The sequence below is a fragment of the Rhipicephalus microplus genome, unplaced genomic scaffold, assembly GCF_043290135.1.
Source record: "Rhipicephalus microplus isolate Deutch F79 unplaced genomic scaffold, USDA_Rmic scaffold_49, whole genome shotgun sequence".
Classification (NCBI taxonomy): domain Eukaryota; kingdom Metazoa; phylum Arthropoda; class Arachnida; order Ixodida; family Ixodidae; genus Rhipicephalus; species Rhipicephalus microplus.
The window spans coordinates 1,440,212-1,454,508 of NW_027464622.1; the positions used below are offsets into that span (position 1 = coordinate 1,440,212).

At 43.7% G+C, this 14,297-nt stretch overlaps 1 long non-coding RNA gene across 1 annotated transcript; it reads left to right on the plus strand.

Moving 5' to 3' along the window:
- Positions 1–1,741: 1,741 nt before the first annotated feature.
- Positions 1,742–3,661, plus strand: LOC119165673 (uncharacterized). The gene is made up of 2 exons (XR_012889320.1): positions 1,742–2,173; positions 3,073–3,661. It is a non-coding gene; the product is annotated as an uncharacterized LOC119165673 (long non-coding RNA).
- Positions 3,662–14,297: the final 10,636 nt, after the last annotated feature.

Here is a 14,297-nt window from a genome sequence, read left to right on the forward strand (position 1 = left end):
TATGTCTAATTTTGCGACAGTTTAAAATAAGTTACGTATTCCTCATTTTTTTTCTTCGAAAGTAATGCAAGCAGCGTTTTAAAACTTGACGCGTTTTAAGGATATAGTGTGTTCATTAGGCACATAAATTATTGCTGCCATAGGGCCAATGTATATTTTTATATATTGCCTCAATGTTCTCATATTCGCAAAAGTGTACTCCACTGAAATTTGAATAATAAAAAAACCCCATCTTTGATTTTTCCTAAAATCTCGTAAATAGACAACCGAAGGCCCTCATACAGTAATATAGAAAAAACATAAGGCATTATTTTGTTTTTAGCGACAATATTCGTGGTACAAATCGGAGCTTTTCGAGAATGCGCTGATAAGTTGAGAAATCGAGAAATTGGAACGGAAAAGGGGCAATGAGCTTCAAACGCGAGTAAACGTGACCGCGTTTGGTGAAGAAAGGCTGCTTTAGCAGATAGGAGTAACTATTTTGAACATGATATTCTACAGTATCTGAATTCACTCTTATACATAGAGCACTGAGACTTCTAATATGTGGTGCCTCTCTATTACTGACACACAGATGGAGCTGCTGTGATGGCCATGTGTTTGCAACACGTTGGGTAAGAGAATTGAATGTTTAATGAGTTCATAAACGATTCATAATTCACTCTTATACATAGAGCACTGAGACTTCTAATATGTGGTGCCTCTCCATTACTGACACACAGATGGAGCTGCTGTGATGGCCATGTGTTTGCAACACGTTGGGTTGATTGATATGTGAGGTTTAACGTCCCAAAACCACCATATGATTATGAGAGACGCCGTAGTGGAGGGCTCCGGAAATTTTGACCACCTGGGGTTCTTTAACGTGCACCCAAATCTGAGCACACAACAACACGTTGGGTAAGAGAATTGAATGTTGAATGAGTTCATAAACGATTCATAACAAATTTTTATCATTTGGGGCACGAAGACTGCCGCATTAGACTGAAGAACACGCTTTAGGGCAAGTTGTCATCCATCGTCTGCTGTACAGTTGAATTGTTGTGTGCCGCATCTCGGAGGCAATGCTTTAGGTCATATGGTTCAAAGTAGGGACAAAGGTTACGCCTCCCGTAATTTTATCGCCAAAACATTGTAAATTCATTTTAATATACTATACTTCAGTTTTGCATTCGCACTGCGGATACTTGCGCACGCTGTTTTACGACTGCTCTCATTAAAGGTGAGAGACATAGGAACAGACGACAGATAGATCACTTTCGTGCGGCTGGTTTCACGCATAGTTGCATTGCCAGTAATTTGAGCCTCAAGGAGCGTGGCGATCGCTTACCACTTCAGCCGGGATAGAGTTTTTTGTTCAGATTACCTCATGTTGCATAAAAAGAAAATACCTTATCAAAGAAACTTCCGCAAGGTCGAAGACATCGGCCTGTTTGCCCTTCTGAAGCTTTTGCCGAAAGCTGCCCGCCATGCACATAACAACGACCACGTCTGCCAGAACTGCTTCAGACGCCTCAGAGATATGCTGTCTTCGTCTAATGGCTTCTCAGCTGAAACACCTGATGAGTTTTTGCCGGAAGAAGAAAAAGGCAGAAGTCAAGAGCGGTGCGTAAACATGCCTGAAGCATTGTCACATATGCGACTGGAGAAGCTGCATGCGCAAATTAGCAAAGTTCATGCAGAACCAAGACAACTTAGCAGCAATTTTACAGTAACCGTGAAATGCCATCGTAAAGCCTGTTTCACATGCGAGCGATTTTGGTCCAAGAGCGGAGCGACAGCCGCCGCGCAAGGCTAAAACAGGTTTTTACCGCGGCGACTAGACGCCCTTGTGAAATTCGCCCGAGTTGGAAAAAATCGCTAGCGGCACAAGAGGCAGAGCGACCAGTGACGTCGTTTGACACGTGATGACGGGGGTGGAGTCGAGAAGTTGATGCGCGCGCTGCGAGGAACTGGTTCCACAGAACAACTCGCTCCGACTGAGTAGCAGACGACATCCGTCCTCTCCCCAGCCCACAAATGTCTCGCGCTACTTTCAATGAGTTGTTGATTGCAGAAGTTGCTAAACGACCTATTCTTTGGGACGTAAAGAGTAAACATTTCCGGAATAAGCAGAAGAAGATGATCCTCTGGGAAGAAGTTGCCGAGATTCTTAAAGAAGTCGATGAATCTGGTAAGTAAACAATGCCTTTTTGCGTGTATACGACCATGTGTGCGTGTGTGCATAACTGAAGAACCAAGCATGGAGCTATGGGGTGGCACTAAAGTCCATCAATTCATCATTTTGAATGCTCACACACGTTCCCATTTGCTTTTATAAAATTTAGGAACGAGATGCGTCACATGTCACATGGGATTATTTCTCTACCATTCGTGAACATTTTCTTTTCGTACACGTTGTTCATGTAAAGATTTATTTTTTTAACTTATAGTTTCAAAATAGATGTGCCAGGCATATATTATTCTAAAATATTTGCTCTAATGTGAAATTTTCCTTATTCAGTGACAGCAGACGAACTTCAAGCACGTTGGAAGAACCTCAAGGACACATTCAGGAAAAAAATAAAAGAAGAGAAAAAAAATCAAAAAGAGCGGTGCTGCAGCTCCATCGAAGACAGCATATTGGCCACACACTGAACAGATGACTTTCCTCAGAGACGTATTGGAACCTAGGCGGTACGTGACGTAATTGTAAATATCAGGTGGCAATATTAGGCACGAGTTTCAAATATTGATTGATTGATATGTGGGGTTTAACGTCCCAAAACCACCATATGATTATGAGAGACGCCGTAGTGAAGGGCTCCGGAAATTTCGACCACCTGGGGTTCTTTAACGTGCGCCCAAATCTGAGCACACGGGCCTACAACATTTCCGCCTCCATCGGAAATGCAGCCGCCGCAGTCGGGATTCGAACCCGCGACCTGCGGGTCAGTAGCCGAGTACCTTAGCCACTAGACCACCGCGGCGGGGCACGAGTTTCAAATAGCCAATGTAACATAGTACTCGTATGCTTGCTGTCGTCTTTGTAATGTATAGTCATTTATTTACTGAATTATACATTGCTTTCAGGAGCATCAGTAACATGGATGACAGCGAGGAAACAGCGGTTCCGACATCCTTGCCTGTGGAGCCACTCGACCTCCCATCGCAAGCTTTCCGGAATGGTTCAGATGTCGATAACTGCCCCGCCACAAGAAATCCGTTTGAACTTATATTCCAAGAACCTAGCGTACCAGAACGGGTTACAACACCACCTAATCCGCCACCACACCTTCCGCGTCCCTGCAATCCACCGCCTTCCAATCCACCACTTTCCAATCCATTACAGGCTGCCAGCTGCCCAAGAGAAAGTGAGGAAGTTTCATCGACGCCACAACAAAGGTCAAAGCGGCAGCGAAAAAGAGAATTGGAAGCTGTCGACGACGAACTGAACGCAGTGCGCAACGTCATTGTGGCTCACAAGCCGATGGACGCTAACGGGTTATTTCTTTTGTCTTTGAAACCATACCTGCAAAGCACGCCACAAGAAATGCTCACAGATTTGAAGATGGATCTACTCCATATTTGCTCCACCTATAGGGAGGGGCGCCGTCCTCTTTCACTGCGTTCATACGATTGGTGAGTGCAGATTGAAAATAAAATAGAAATAGGCAGTGAACTTCATGCGTCAGTATCTGTATTGAATGGCCAATTCAAGCACATTGGTGTTCAAACTCGCGTCCCCACGTCCCCTACTGCGCTGCACAGCGCTCAAGCTGGCAAGCTGTCGACAAGTCCTGCGGCACTGGCCAGTTTCTAGTGCCGGAATGCGTGGCTGGCCAGCAAACACACGTTGGGTAGCGAGCACAATGTACAATGCACAGATTACGAAGAACAGCCGTTGATTTCTGGCCCCAGTACAGCAACACATGCCTAGGAGCATGCATTTAAGTTACACGGCCGAAGGCTACCAATTGAATGTTAAATCGCTGAAAGCAAAAGCAATGAATCGGAGAAACATGGGAAGTGCTGCGCAAAACACGCTCCCAGTTCCTAAGCATTCACCTACCCGGAACAGCTGTATAATAAACCCATACAAGCAAGCTCTTTCTTTTTTTTTTGCTTCTCCATGGTCGGTTATATGAGCGTGCAACACGAATCATACCTGAAAAAGCCAGGACAAAACAAAAAGCAACTGCAAACGTTGCTTATTTGTTGTAAGATTCGTGTTACAAATAGTTCAATCAGTGTACAGACGCGTAAAAGTCGAGCGGCTATTGATGATGAACCTCGTAGCACGGGGCGCCAAAGGAAGGACACTTGGAGAAGAGCGCGGCTTTCAGATACCACTGAAAACAGCGGTCAACCGGCGGATTCCGCGGACAACACTGCCCGCTAGAGCGGCGGGCGTCGCGGAAGAGCAGCGGTAGCAGCGGCGCATGTGAAACGAACGCGCGTCCGCGCGTCCTCCCGCCGCTAATCGCTGCGACCGCCGCCGCTCGTTCGCTCGCATGTGAAACAGGCTTAACGTGTGTAACCGCCACTTTTAACCATCAGATCGAAAATGCAGTGTGTGCCCAGTGGTTGAAAAACTTCAAGCAAGCTTATGAAGCGTGTTCTTCGTATCAAGGGCGCACGCGTTTGTTGACACTATTGCCGAGCTATATAGAGCGCCGAAAACTCCAAGCGCTTATACCAAACTTGTCAGCTTGCATGATATACAGATCCCGACGCTGGCGCGCAAAACACGGGATATGGTTAGCACCAAATGCGGTAAAAAGGACACGGCTGAACCCTGTGAACGTCCAGGCAGCTATGGCTTACTACTCCAAAGATGAGTATAGCTGCTCTCGGCAGAGTCCCAACAAAGAGATGTAGTATCTGTTATCATTGACGGAAAACAGGAGATTGTTTCGAAAAGGTTTATGACCCAATCGGCGCGAGAGGCTTACCGTCTCTTTAGAGAAGCTAATCCGAACACGTCTATTGGGCTCTCAATGTTTTATTCACTGAGGCCGATGTGGGTTCTTTTTGCACCACACCAAGAAGTGTGCCTTTGTATATACTGTGCTAATGCCACGGAGTGTGTTTCTGCCCTACAAGACGTCACCAATGGTGCCTACACGGCGGACTTCTTGAAAGAACTATGTCATTGCAGCTCCCCTACATGTGATTGCTTTTTAGGCCATTGTGACTACTGTGCTAAGGAGGACGCTCTGACAGCCACATGTTTAGAAATCCCTGAAGATATTGAGATAGCCTATGTAGTATGGGAAAATGGCGATCTAGTAAAAAAAAACAGCCCAGGCAAGTGCTTTTCTGCGAGAGCTAAGTCTATGGTTCGTGAAGTGGATTACCCATGATTACATAAGATACATTCAAGAATCGGCAATACACCAGGCGAAAGAGAACCAACAAAAAGAATCTTGCCTTTTTCACTTTGGTTTCGCCAAAAATGGGACAGCCATTTTACCGAATGAGGTACAGTCGTATCACTGGCACAAAAGACAGGTGTCTATATTCACGTGTGTCGTCACAAGGAAGCAATCAATTCAAAGTTTTGCCGTCATCAGTGATGACACATGCCATAATGCTGCACATGCCTGTTTTGCTCTACAAATAATCCACAACTATATGAAGGAACAACTTAAGCCTCACACGCATGTTACTTATGTTTCTGATGGTGCATGCAGTCACTTCAAAAACAAGTACCTGTTCGAGTTATGTCAGAAAGATCATATATCAACAAAGTGGATTTTTTCGGCCACGGGACATGGCAAGAACTCTTGTGATGGCGTTGGTGGCCTACTAAAGCATCAGGCTACGCTCTACAACCTCAGAGCGGCAAGCTCAGCTGTGATTATGTCAGCATACCAAATGGTGGTGCAAATGAGCGCGAAGCTCAAGAATGTCAAGCTGCTGTGTGCAAATGCAGACGAGCTAGAAACATTCCGTCAGTTTAAGAAGAGCCAGTGCAAATTGTTGCCATGTGTTTCAGGCATACGTTCTTCGCATGTTTGGCTAAGCACATATGAGGGCACTGATCATGGTCGTGTTTTGTTAGCGTCACGTACTGCTAAATGTGATCTGCAAAAGATGCAGCCATTTTGAGCGCATCTCTTGTTTCACGCAGTCACCACCAAAATACCAGTGAGGGTACCTCAAGCGCATATGCTTTTTCTAGCGAGACCCAACACTTGCGTTGGAACATTTTCATGATTGAGTTAATTGGCAAATACAGACAGATGTTTTGCAACTAAGTTACAGTGTCGAAGATTTCCTCCATTAGAGCTGTGTTATCAGGAGCATAAATGCACCTTCATGAGTACGTATTTGTCACAGTGCTAAAACAGCCTTTCTTCACCAAATGCGGTCACGTTTACTCGCGTTTGAAGCTTATTGCCGCTTTTCCATTCTGATTTCTACATTTCTCTACTTATCAGCGCATTTTCGAAAAGCTCTGATTCGTACCACGAATATTGTCGCTAAAAACAAAATAATGCAACATGTTTTTTTATATTACTGTATGATGGCTTTCGTTTGTCTATTTACGAGATTTTCAGAAAAATCGAAGCTGGTGTTTTTTTATTATTCAAATTTCAGTGGAGTACACTTTTGCCAATATGACAACTTTGAGGCAATATATGAAAATTTACATTTGCCCTACGGCAGCAATAATTTATGTACCTAATGAACACACTATATCCTTAAAACGTGTCAAGTTTGAAAACACTACTTGCATTAATTTCGTAGAAAAAAATGAGGAATACGTAACTTACTTTAAACTGTCAAAAAATTAGACATTTTTAAAAGCTATTTTCTTAAGGTCCACAAACTTGAAACCGTATGAATTGATTCTTCATTAGACATGAATTTCAGGTAAAAAATATCTTCTATGAAAGAAAAATATTTGTCTTTTTATAGCATCTGCAATTTTCGAAAATCACAGGTGACGAAATTGGTGCCTCCGTGTTGGTGAAGTTTGATATTTTTTTCTCGTAAGTTATGCCGTTAATCATAAAACGAAGTTGACTTTCGGGCTACCTTGTGAGAGGTGCACGAAATATAAAATACTCAATGAAATCTAAAATATCAACTTTTGGACCCGTGTAGATCTCTCGTGGAATCACCCAGATAAGATATCCTATAGACCCACGTCGCCCCTTAGGTCAACGTTGATTATTGAAATAGTAGCAGTTCAGAAACGTTGTACTGTTACTTTTGTGCCAAGGAAGGGTCTTTTTTGAAATAAAATCACATTTTAGTGGTCGGCATTGGGTTAGCGCACTTCAAATTACACGCCTCAAGAAGCGCGGACCGAGTCACTATAGATCAATTACTAGTGATTAATTGTAGGCGGTCCGTCTGATGTCATTGGGATCATTTTGAGAATGTGCAACTGCGGCGCATGTGTTCTTGTGCATCTACCTTGATTTCTCGGTAAGTACAGCACTGTTGTTGATAGTATTGTCATTTTAGATGTCATACATTGAGCTTTCACTCTGACATAAATTGTTTTTCACTGTAGTGTCCCTTTAAGTTCCTGTGGGGTTGAAGGTATTTGTCCCTCCATTCAATCTCTCTCTCTCTCTCTGTCCTTTCATGCCAGCAAGCACGCTGAAACCTACGCATGAAGGGGGATGACAAGGGATCAAGAAGACGCATACCTTCATCACTGTGAATCTGGACCTCGAGCACTTTCTTTTCTTGTTTTTCTTCACTTGTAGCTTACATTCAGTGTGATGGTGAGTCCACCTTGGCTTTCCACAGCAGTCATGGTAACTACGCAGCTCAAGATACCCAAATCAACCAACTGCCTCAGACACGGTTATATGGTGCAGAAATTTGGGTAGCGAGAATAGGGAGCTATTTCTAACTGACTTTGAGAATTAATTGTAAATTCTAGGCCGCATGCTGTCCTATAATGTTCGGCTTGCACGTTTTCGGTGGTGTTATGACTGAAGTTGACACCATCCCAACGCTGCTGCTGGTTGTTACGGTCAGAAACTCGGGTTTGATGGTATCTCACCACTGCCATTGAGTTGTGGCATTATGGGTCCAGCGGGTCTAATTTTCGGTAGAGGGCCCCTGTCGTAGAATCCATCATCCAAAAACTCGGATGAGGTCCTCATGAGAACAATGATTGATATACTTGACTAGGAATTGAGCAGTTGGCATAAGGTAATCAAGTAAGCAAGAGCTGGTTGAAGAACTGAAATTATACAAAATGTCTGTCGGTCATATAGCGCTGGATTGCCAACCATGGGCACAGTGTCCGCATCTTCAGCAAATTTGGCGCTCGATGGTCTCGGCGCTCCAATCCCGAAGATGTAGAAAGACACCACACTATGCATGTTGAGAGGGCGCAGTCTAAGCGATGCCCAAATATAGTCACGAACGTATCACACCAAGATTTCACACACAACACCAAGATTTTGCGCACGTCCAATGATCCTAGCTGATTTGGCTTTCAAGAACTCTCCCGGCAAGGGGTTGGTGTTCGAAAAGACTGGCTCCTTGGGACACGTGCCAAACTTGCCTGTCTGAATCGGGCTAGAATAATGTTGCGGCCTGACAGGCTTATCTGCAAACATGCGACCCCATATAGGAGATACTACGGAGAAGGGGGGGGGGGGATGAGGAGTAGTCGACTAATCTCTTGTCATTAGCTAGGAGTTACTCCTTAGCACCTGCAAACTTTTTCCGACTTCACTTTCTTTTAAAAGTGCAGCGGCAGCCGTTTTAGTCTTAGCCGCCGACCCAAACAGCAAAGACCATGGTGGCTTTGAAAATGGCCCCGACGCCTCATTGCTTGCCCGGAATGCCTTTGCACCTTGTATGGAGTCGAGATAACAATGACCTTTCCTGTCTCGTGAATTTTCTTAGTGCCAAACCGGTCCAATGACGCCCTTGTTCGCACTAGACAGAGAGAGGAAATCAGCCCATCTCAACTGCACATCCTTGCTTGTAATTCGTTCAGGACTCTTCGTCGGGCTGACAGTCACCAGAATGTTTTTTTTCAATGCTTTTTTGACTGTCATCAGCATTTGTCATCAGCATTTTTGTTATGACTGTCATCAGTATTTTTCCAATGCTGATGACAGTGATAACAGTCGACTCAACCACTGATCAGCAGCGTTTTCTGACCTTGCACAAAGAGTGTTGCAGGGCTCCTTTAAGCGATATTCACACGGCGAACTAAATCACCATTCAAGCCTGCAGATTGTGTATCACATGATCGTACATCACTTGATCCGGCAGTCATCATTCAGTCCGAGATGAGTGATTGTAAAACAGTAAAGACCCAAATCATAGTTAAGATCTCCGGTGAGGATATTAAAAGCTTGATCCTTTGAATTCTAGCTTCTAAGCAGTCCCAATCATACCACATGCGATCGCCTCAATACATCTTTATTTCCTAAATGCCACGGCCAGTTACAAAAGCAAAAATTTAGGAGGGTTCTCTGTTTCAGTGCACTTTAGGCACTATATAATGTGGTTTAATGTTAATGTTCTACATTGGACCCATGAAAGATGTGTGCGTGTTCTGTACTACGACATGTATCGATTGGGACAAACACTTCCCTATAGTCAGTAACAACTTATCTTAACATTGGAGCAAAGACAACGGAGATGGGGCTTCTGCACATTCATGTTGCTCTGTAAGTAGTACGGCAGTTTGTGGCTGGTTTGGGTTTGGCTCGATCACGTCGTTAACACGCTTAGAAAAACTTATACATGAAAATTATGAATGGGAGTAACATTTAGATATCTCAGTGTCTTGTTACTAGTATATTTTTCTCGTAGAACTATACAGTGAATTTGTGGCCACACGCTGTCATTTTTTTCCTTGGAAAACGGGCGGGCTGTAAAAAGTTGCAGTCTAAGAAATGGGGGAAAAAAGCAGAGCATTCCTGCAAGGTAAAAAATAACTGTATTTTACCTTCAGTTTCTCGTAACTGTTCTAGTATCGTAATAATTAAAGGAGTATTTATTTCAGCAAGGCAAATGAGAAAATTATTGGTATATTCAAGTGCCATTTTCTTGGTGCAGCAGCAGGAATTCGTTTTAGTTCTGTGGCATTCACTGTGCTGCCAAAAGAAGTTATCGCTGAGTATAGGGAGCTGGTGGTTAATTTGACGAATTCGTTTATTCCTTCAGGGCAAATTTGAAGGGACCATGGCACGGTCGGCCAACAATATGTAGTCTTCAGTGAAAACTAGAAGTAGAGGGTTGATTATGCCTATGCGGATATAAAAAGCTATTGAGATGCAGTGTTTCTCACCATTACAAGTCCTCCGACTTGTAATGGTGAAAAACGCTGCATCTCAACAGCTGACATTGTTATTGCGGTTTTATGACGCTTCATAACTCAACCTAACCTAACCTTCGCACTTGTATCTAAAAACGCTCGGTTACACTGTTTCGTTCACAATTACGATATTTGCATGACCTCACAGTTTTTCACCAACTTAGTACATTACAGAATGCTGTATCTCACTAAATGACATCGTTCTTTAAGGTTTCACGATGCTTGCATGCGCTTTCACGAGAATACCACAATAAAGCAGTTTCGCACTTGTAACGGTACAAGACGCAGTATCTGGCTAGTTCACACCGTTTTATGTGATTTCACAATATTTCACATATCGCAGTTTTGCACTCGTAACAAAAACACACTTTCTCGTTCGATGACGTCGTTTCACGGTCACCCAACAATATGTAGTCTTCAGTGAAAACTAGAAGTATAGGGTTTATTATGCCTATGCGGATATAAAAAGTGGACCGTAAAAGAATATTTAATTGCAAAGCAGGGCCTCCAAGTGGCCGGCTATAAATCTCGCCCACTACGGGTGACCACCATTTCACCATGCCGCCTTTGATGTCGTGCAGCATGGAGCATTGTCGTTGTTTTCTGCCACAGTTTCAGTCGTTGCAAATCGTTCAGTTTCAGTGCTAAGCTGAAGAAAGCTGAAATATCTTGATTTCATGCAGAGCTCACAACAGAACAGTATTGTTCGCTAGAATGTAGTCGCTCGCACAGCTTGCTCTTGGCTATGTCACAGCTCTTGAGTGCGCCAGTGTTGCGAGACTCTTAGGCCGCTCGTGTATTTGTAAAAATATCCCATAATAACGAAGCGCTCGATTAAATGGGCTAAAATTTTGCCAGATGACTCACGAACATGCAAGGATTCGAAAATTGCGTATCATGGCTCCTTCAATGGAAGTTGGCTGTACTATTTATTGATGTAGTGGATCATGTAATTATTTTACCTGACTAGGTAGTTTTATAGTTAGCCTTATTTTGTCTCTTTGCTGTTCCCAGTACATGGTGAAGACCAAGCCTGAGTACCAGTCATTGTTTGGGGCTGAGGTGCTCAGTACACAAGAGCTGAAGTTCAGTAGGGTTGAGAGCTGGGCTAGTTGGTGAGACATCATTTAACCATATGGTGTAGTAGCGCAATTTTCACGGGGACGAAGATGACAAGAACACATGACACTCGCTACACTCGCAACTAATTTTATTTCAGAAGCAGCACATCATATATAACCCATAACCCTAGCGACACAGAAAAGAACTACGAACATTGAATCATTGCCAACAGAAGCTTTTGCGCAGACTCAAGCGATAGTACACGGCAGTTACGCTTACACTTTAAGATGACATAACTAAAAACAGCCATGGGTAACATCAAATAAAAAAAAACAAAAACAAAAAAATTTTGCGGGAATTCACACGTGTTTGAAACAAAATTTTGAAACGACAAAAAGGAGAGTATGACACATGCAAACACTGATCTCAATTAAGTCCTTCGAGGTAGCTGGCTTCTCGGTCACTTAACGAAACCGATGACTGACTAATGCATCCTTCTTTTCTTTTTTTAATGTGGAAGGCTTCGACAATTTCTCTGGTTAGTTGGTTTCCATGACGGAAGACCATGGTCGTGTCACTGAACAGTGGTGAGCAGCCACACTGGGAACAGTGTCTCTTTATGTGAGAATGAATGTCAGTTCTTAATGATCGCTTGTGTTCTAAAAGTCGGGTGTTCAAACTAAAAAAAGAAAAGAAGGATGCATTAGTCAGTCATCGGTTTCGTTAAGTGACCGAGAAGCCAGCTACCTCGAAGGACTTAATTGAGATCAGTGTTTGCATGTGTCATACTCTCCTTTTTGTCGTTTCAAAATTTTGTTTCAAACACGTGTGAATTCCCGCAAAATTTTTTGTTTTTTTTTATTTGATGTTACCCAGGGCTGCTTTTAGTTATGTCATCTTAAAGTGTAAGCGTAACTGCCGTGTACTATCGCATAAGTCTGCGTAAAAGCTTCTGTTGGCAATGATTCAATGTTCGTAGTTCTTTTCTGTGTCGCTAGGGTTATGGGTTATATATGATGTGCTGCTTCTGAAATAAAATTAGTTGCGAGTGTAGCGAGTGTCGTGTGTTCTTGTCCTCTTCGTCCCCGTGAAAATTGCGCTACTACACCATATGGTTAAATGACACAAGAGCTGAATGAGCAGATGGGATACCTGGCCTTCTTTTCAAGATTTTTGAGGGGTAAGATTTACATCTTTCTGCGTGCTGCAAAAGTGGCACACTATCATCTTGTGGCTGCAGACTCGCATGCACTCACGCATATGTGCACCTGTGCATGCAACACACACACATACATAAGTATACGCACTAAGTGAAATATCATTCTCATGTGCATGCCATTATGTACAGCTGTCACGTATCAGCAAAGCTGCATAAACCAGTTCTCACCCCCTTGGAAGTACAAGAAGTATGCTTGTCGCCTATTTCGGGGGCAAGCTGCCGTGTACACTTTGTTGCAGTACAGTGGCAATAGCTTTTACTGTTTCTGCATTACGAACTCTTCGCTGATTTTGAAGGTGGAGTTTGGAAGGCGTGAGAGGTAGAGAGGGAAGAAGAGAGGGAGAGATCGCAGATGACTGGTTTTTGAAAACCATGCAACCTGTTATTGTCTACTGTAAAATGCCAATTTTTTTGCACATGCTTGAAAATTTGGACACTCTTACAGCGCCATCACAAGCGCTATGAATGTCAATGTGTAAGAACATCTGAAATTTAGGAAACTGAAGCTCTTTCTCATCCGGTTTTGTCGACTTTCTGGTGAAATATACCAGGTCGGAAACGGCAATAATTGAGGCTCCCCCTTATGCCACGTCTATTATCTCATTGGTAACTCAAGATAGCACCGTGCAAATCCAGTAACATTCCTCAACATTAAAAATTGCATCAATGCCTTGGCACTGATACACATGCCTGTCCAAGTCAATAATGCTGTCAGTCAAATAACTGGCTGAAGCTCAGAACATAGGAAACTACAAAAGGAATTTTTCATACACAGCCGAAACCCGCAATAACGAAACCTCGCGAGTACGAAATCCCCGTGGCAACGGAATATTTCCAGACTCCTGGCGAACGCTCATAGAAGCCCATGTTATACGCATCTCGCGGCAACAAAATCATTTTTGACAGCGATTCTGCATTAGCGAATTTTCTACCACGGTGCGGGCCCTATTTTACCCTCCCACTAAAGGTTAACTGTAGAAAATATGCGTGTTATGCGCACTCAAAATTTGTAAGCGTCTGCTTTTGCCGCGCTAGCGTGGATACCGCCATTTTTGTTTACCTAAGGGAGGATGCGGCTTTGGGACCCTGAAAGATGGCAAAAAAATTGATTTTTCGAAAATCAAGTTATCAGTTTCTGGAACCCTTTTTCTATGTGATTCCAAAATATCTACACTGAAAACTCGCTGAAGTGCTTCGGAAAATTTATTTCGCCCACATAGGTAGCGAGACTTTCTCTGGAAATCGCGAGAAAACAGCGATTTTCAAAAAATTATGGCTTCGCGATGGCGAGGCCGGGAGCCGGCTTATTGGGCTCATCAGAAAGAGCATTTCTCCGTGTTTAACTTTCCTGCCTCAGCTGGCTCCTTCCTTTAGAACAAGTGCACAAAAAGTAAATGTTTGAAAGTCATTTCTAGGCCCTTGATTGGCTGTGACCGCCATGTTGCCTCAGCTCGCCTTGCCGTTGGCCCGATGCTCGCTCCTGGAGATCGTCGTCTGCTGCTTGTGCATCGCAAGGACATGGCTCTCAAAAATTACGACTTCATGACGCGTTTACTGCTTGATGATCACTTAAGATATAATTACGCTTTAGTTAGGAGCAGTAGGTGGATGCGCAATCAGGTTACTACGAGCGCGGCGCATCATCGGAGTCGTCTTCAGCCCTCACTCCGCCAACAGCCGGACTGCGGGCAGGAACGACGCGCTAGCGCACTTGTGGCGACG